Source organism: Mus musculus, chromosome 2 (genome assembly GCF_000001635.26).
Source record: "Mus musculus strain C57BL/6J chromosome 2, GRCm38.p6 C57BL/6J".
Taxonomy (NCBI): domain Eukaryota; kingdom Metazoa; phylum Chordata; class Mammalia; order Rodentia; family Muridae; genus Mus; species Mus musculus.
In genome coordinates, this window is record NC_000068.7 from 37,127,086 (window position 1) to 37,133,279 (window position 6,194).

Sequence of the window (6,194 nt, forward strand, 5' to 3'; positions counted from 1 at the left end):
AATCCTTTTTGCTATAAGGCATTATTGCCTATGTTGATATACAAAAAATAACCTCATATTAGAATTATTGTGAGGATTAAATGGGTTGCATGTATCAAGTCCTTCACCAGTGCCTGGCCTTCAGTAAGCATCAGTCCACACTGCTGTTGATTATGTTGTACACACTGCTGTCAGCCTTGCTATACACAGTGCTATTTATTTGCTTGTCCTAAGGAGATCATTTAGATATACTTCATTCAAGCATGTGTGCAGGTTGAAGCCACTTAAACAAGACCAGTTAGAAGTCCTACAACACACTGTAGCTTCCAGAGCTCTCTGTATTAGGTATTTGAGAGGCAAAGTCCAGAAGACAATAAAGTGTTTGGTTTTAGGCTACTACTGTCTCTGAGAAGGATTTTCTCAACAGAATCACAGGAAGAGGTACCTACACCTTGGAATAGAATCCATTTGTTTCTTTGTTTCCTGGGCATAATGCAATTTAATTATTTCCAGATCCTGAATAACTAGTGCATACTTCATATATAATTTCCATAATATTAAATATGTCAATAGATGTACACTATATTGTTATGATAAAGGTAAGATAACCACCATGACTAATTATAACTCTGAAGTGGCATCTAAAAACTATGGATAGAAATTAAGATGTCTCAGGCCAGATCTTCCATGAGGTCATCAAGAACACCCCTGGTCTCTTTAAGAGTTCATTCTTGCTATGTATTTCAGAAAGTTTCCGAGTCAGATATGATGGTATTCTGATCTAGAGATAAACATTTTTATTCTAAGGGGAATATGTTTCTCTGAATAGAAAGAAGTGGAATTGTTGTACCTGGGGAGTTCTGGGACTGTGTTGGGCTCAGCTATGGCCAAGATTACATTGAGGTTTATGAGGCTAATTCCCAATCCTCCATCCATCAAGGGGAAACTAAAACTTTCTCTTCTGGACTGTTTAATTAGGCCATCAGGAGCAACTTGAGAGGTTAATTAGCATCAAGAAAAATGTGCCTAGGAGTTCACTGGCAACTTCTCCCCAGAGCCTCGTTAAAAGAGCTAAAGTTGAGGCCATCCCTCTGATGCAACTTCTGCTGTGATGGTGACTTAGACAATTCTTTGACACAGTTCTAAGTTGGGGTCTCTTGGGTTTCCTGCCTGGCTGTTCTCTAAGGGCCATATGCTACTTTAGTTTGAAAGAGTATGAAGATACCGTGTATCTCAGAGGCTTTCCCTCTTCCCATAGGAAGCTCTTCCACCAGCTAAGCCTTGCAGTGCAATGGTGAGTAGCCTGCTTCAGAGCTACTTTTTATGGTCCTGGTAGATCATACTCTCGAAGGCAGACAAGTTAATTCTTCCCATGATATTTCAACTCTAGATTTAAAAGCTCTGTGGTTGGCTAACAGTGGTGATTCTCAATCACTTCTATACCTTTGAAATCATCTGGAGATATTTTGAAATAATGACAATGGCAAAGCCACATCCAAGATGAAACAAATAGGAATTTTTGAGCATAGTGTTCATAAATTTCCCCCAAAGACAGTGTTGAACAGGAAAGGCTGAATTCTTCAGAGGACCCTGATTAGCTTGGGAAATTTGTGAGAGCAACAGCTTCAATTTTGTGGTCCCTCAAGTTTCCTTTTCCCTCATTTCCTAGATGTGTTTTTACCAGCCATTAATTTGTGTTTTGTTTTTTTTGTTTGTTTGTTTTATGGTCCTTGTGTGTAGTATGCTTATTTATTTGTATTTAGGGTTTATGTGTCAATATTTTATCTTGTGGGAGGATATAAAGATGATACTATACTAAAAATATTTCAACGCTATTTTTCTAGTCTTTCATTTTTCTATTTTTTTTTTGTTACCTAAGTCCACAAATATCATGAATTGGACCTAATAGTAACATTTAAACAGAAGCCATGAACACCATAAGGTCTCCATTGATTGATACCACAAGCTCATCATTTATTCACATGTACCAATATGAATATTAGCAGCTTTGAAATCACACCATGTAAATATATTTTAGCAACTTCACTTTTCATCTAACAGTATGTATTGGAAATGGTTGCAAGCCACCAATTTCTACAAACTACACTGTTTTTAACTGCTTCATAGTATTTCAGGGTTAGCTTAAAATATGAAGTTATACCAGGTTGTGGTACATGCCTTTAATCCTATCACTCAGGAGGCAGAGACAGGCAAGTCTCTCTTCAAAGCACCCTGGTATTAGTTCCAGGACAGCCAGAGTTACATAGGGAAACCCTGTCCAAAAAAAAAAGCCAAATACATAAATAAAATATAGAGGTTATCATAATTTATTCTCTGTTTACAGGAAAGAAAGAAAAAAGGAAGGAAGGAAGAAAAGAAGGAAGGGAGGAAGGAGGGAGGAAGGAAGAAAGGAAGCCTGATATAGCTGTCTGCTTAGAGGCTTTGCCAGAGCCTGACATTCAGAGGCAGAAACTACTTGTAATCAACCATTAGATTGAGCTCAGGGGTCCCTGATGGAGGAGTTGGAGAAGGGACTGAAGGAGCTTATGGGGTTTGCAGCCCCATGGAGGGAGCAACAGTGTCAACAGGCCAGACCAGGAGCTCCCAGGGACTGAACCAACAACCAAAGAGTACACGTGGAGCAACCCATGGCACTGGCCACATATGTGGCAGAGGATGGTCCTGTTGGATATCAATGGGAGGAGTAAAAACTGAGAGGTTTTGATGCCTCCGTGAAGGGGAATGCCAGGGCAGGAGGAAGGAATAGATAGGTGGGGGAGCACCCTTATAGAGGCAAGGAGAGGGGGGATGAAATAGGGGGTTTTTGAAGGGGAGATCTGGAAAGGGGGAAACATTTGAAATGTAAATAAAGAAAATATCCAAACAAACAGAAAGGAAAGAAAAAGAGGGAGAAAGAAAGAAAGAGAGAGAGAGAGAAAGAGAGAGAGAGAAAGAAAGAGAGAGAGAGAGAGAAAGAAAGAGAGAGAAAGAAAGAAAGAAAGAAAGAAAGAAAGAAAGAAAGAAAGAAGAAAGAAAGAAAGAAAGAAAGAAAGAAAGAAAGAAAGAAAGAAAGAAAGGGAAGAGAATAGCCTTGATGACTATTTTGACCATACAAGTACTTGAAGTTCTAGATAGTGCAATAAGACAACAAAGTGAGATCAAGGAGATATAAACTGGAAAAGAAATAGACAAAGTATCAATGTTCACAGATTATATAATAGTATACATAAGAAACCCCCAAAACACTACTGCAGAGGAATTTGCTCCACTATGTTCATAAAAGCTTTATTCATAATAGCCAGAAACTGGATACAACATAGATGTCCCTCAACTGAAGAATGAATAAAGAAAATGTGGTACATTTACACAGTAGAATACTATTTAGCTATTAAAACAAGGACATCATGACTTTTGAAGGCAAATGGGTGGAACTAGAAATTATCATCCTGAATGATTATAAACAAGAGGTAAGGCCAAAATAAGGATGCTTGAATCTCACTTAGAAGGGAGAATAAAATAGTCATAGAAGGCAGATGAAGGGAGGTAATTGGGTGAGAGAGGGGATGGGGAGGGAAATGGAGGTGTGGGATCAAATGTGGAAAGAAAGAAAAGAGAACCAGAGGTCCAGGGGAATGAATGGATCTGCAGCTGGAGTAGTGGGGTTAGGGGCATCTCTAGGATTGCAAAAGCTGGGGTAGGGGAGGCTCCAAGGATTGTTATGGGGATGACTTTAGCTGAGACTCATAGCAGTGGGAACATTGAACCTGAAGAGGCCACCACCTGAAGCCAGGCATAACACCCAGTGGAGAGATAATTACACCAACCCACCCACAAAACTTTTGACCCCAAAAGTATCCTGTCTATGAGAAAGATAGGGATGAAGATGGAACAGAATAAGGGAATGGCCAACCAGTAACCAGCCCAACTTGTGATCCATATCATGGGCAAACACCAATTCCTGACACTATTAATTATGCTTTGTTATGCTTGTAGGCAGAAGTCTAGCATGCATGTCCTCTGAGAAGGTCTCCCCAACAGATTACTGAAACAGATGCAGAGAGCCACTGACCAATGTTGGGTAGAACTCAGGGACTCTTATGGAAGAGTTGGGGAAATGATTGCAGCCCCCAAAGGGGATAAGAACTCCACAGGAAGATTGATAGGGTCAAATTATCTGAATGTTTTGGGGCTTTCAGAGACTGAACCACCACCAAAGAGCATATACAAGCTGGACCTAGCCTATACAGAGAGAGAGAGAGAGAGAGAGAGAGAGAGAGAGAGAGAGAGAGAGAGAGAGAGGCAGCTTAGTCTTCCTGTGGGTACCTAAGCAACTAAAGCTGTTGCCTGTCTGTGGAATCCATTCTTCTGGATGGACTGATTTGTCTGTCCTCAGTGGGAAAGCATATGCCCAACCCTGTGAAGAGTTGATGTCCCAGGGCCCCTACCCTTTCGGAGAAGAAAATTAAAAAGATATGGGGAGGGACTTGTGAGGGGACAGGAGGGGCAGTAAATGTGATGTAAAATGAATAAATGAATTTATTAAGTTAATGGAGAGAAAGAAAGAAAAATATACATTGATCAAAGAAAATGTTAAATCTAAAAAAACTCTTGACACAAAATATACAGAAAATCTGAAATACTATGAAAAGATCAAACCTAAGAATTATGGGATTATAAGAAGAAGTAGTCTGGGTCAAAGGCACAGAAAATATTTTCAACAAAATATTTTCCATAATCCAATGAAAGAGATACTTATTAAAGTATAAGAATTATACAAATCCTCGAAGATATGGGCACAGGGGGAAAATTCCTGAACAGAACAGAAATTGCTTTGCTGGAAGATCAAGAATTGACAAATGGGACCTCATTAAATTGCAAAGCTTCTGTAAGACAAAAGACACTGTCAGTAAGACAAAAAGAACACCAGGACACCAACAGATTGGGAGAGGATTTTTACCAATCCTAAATCTGATAGGGGACTAATATCCAATATATACAAAGAGCTCAAGAAGCTGGACTCCAGAAATTCAAATAACCCCATTTAAAAATGGGGTATAGAGCTAAACAAAGAATTCTTAACTGAGGAATACCAAATGGCTGAGAAGCACCTGAAAAAAATGTTCAACATCCTTAATCATCAGGGAAATGCAAATCAAAACAACCTTGAAATTCTACCTCACACCAGTCAGAATGGCTGAGATAAAAAATTCAGGTGACAGCAGATGCTGGCTAGGATGTGGAGAAAGAGAAACACTCCTCCATTGCTGGTTGGATTGAAAGCTTGTACAACCACTCTGGAAGTCAGTCTGGCGGTTCCTCAGAAAATTGGACATAGTATGACTGGAAGATCAAGCAATACCTCTCCTGGGCATATACCCAGAAGATGTTCCAACTGGTAATAAGGACACATGCTCCACTATGTTCATAGCAGCCTATTTATAATAACCAGAAGCTGTAAAAAAACCCAGATGTCCCTCAACAGAGGAATGGATACAGAAAATGTGGTACTTTTACACAATGGAGTACTACTCAGCTATTAAAAACAATGAATTTTTTAAATTCTTGGACAAATGGATGTATCTGGAGGATATCATCCTTAGTGAGGTAACCTGACCACAAAAGAAGTCATTAGATATGCACTCACTGATAAGTGAATATTATCCCAGAAACTTAGAATACCCAAGATACAATTTGCAGAACACAAGAAAATCAAGAAGAGGGAAGACCAACGTGTAGATACTTCATTCCTCCTTAGAATAGGGAACAAAATACCCATGAAAGGAGTTACAAAGACAAAGTTTGGAGCTAAGATGAAAGGATGGACTATCCAGAGACTACCCCCCACTCAGGGACCCATCCCATAATCAGCCACCAAACCCAGACACTATTGCATATGCCAGCAAAATTTTGCTGAAGGGACCCTGAAATAGCTGTCTCATATGAGGCTATGCCAGCACCTGGCAAATACAGAAGTGGATGCTCACAGTCATCTATGAGATGGAACACAGGAGATATGTAGCAGAAGATGGCCTAGTCGGCCAGCATTGGGAAGAAAGGCCCCTTGGTCTTGCAAACTTTATATGCCTCAGTACGGGGGAACACCAGGGCCAAGAAGTGGGAGTGGGTGGGTAGGGAAGCAGGGTTAGGGGAGGGTATAGGGGACTTTTGGGGTAGCATTTGAAATGTAAGTAAAGAAAATATTTAAGAAAATGAAA

At 39.9% G+C, this 6,194-nt stretch overlaps 3 annotated features.

Moving 5' to 3' along the window:
* Positions 596-1,394: an enhancer, noted in NCBI's record as "region deleted by homologous recombination". NCBI's record gives its function as "necessary for full expression of the adjacent olfactory receptor genes (Olfr360-Olfr368) in olfactory epithelium" and the evidence as "EXISTENCE:knockout evidence [ECO:0001091][PMID:25417106]".
* Positions 615-1,370: an enhancer, noted in NCBI's record as "Lipsi enhancer fragment used in the transgene reporter constructs". NCBI's record gives its function as "activates a minimal E1b promoter by reporter assays in transgenic zebrafish olfactory sensory neurons, and a minimal Hsp68 promoter in transgenic mice olfactory epithelium" and the evidence as "EXISTENCE:transgenic organism evidence [ECO:0001131][PMID:25417106]".
* Positions 692-1,288: a transcriptional cis regulatory region, noted in NCBI's record as "Lipsi enhancer segment used in the LSCHR array". NCBI's record gives its function as "acts cooperatively with segments of the Sfaktiria, Crete, H and Rhodes Greek islands to upregulate expression of the Rhodes cluster olfactory receptor genes when inserted as an array next to the endogenous Rhodes enhancer" and the evidence as "EXISTENCE:transgenic organism evidence [ECO:0001131][PMID:28933695]".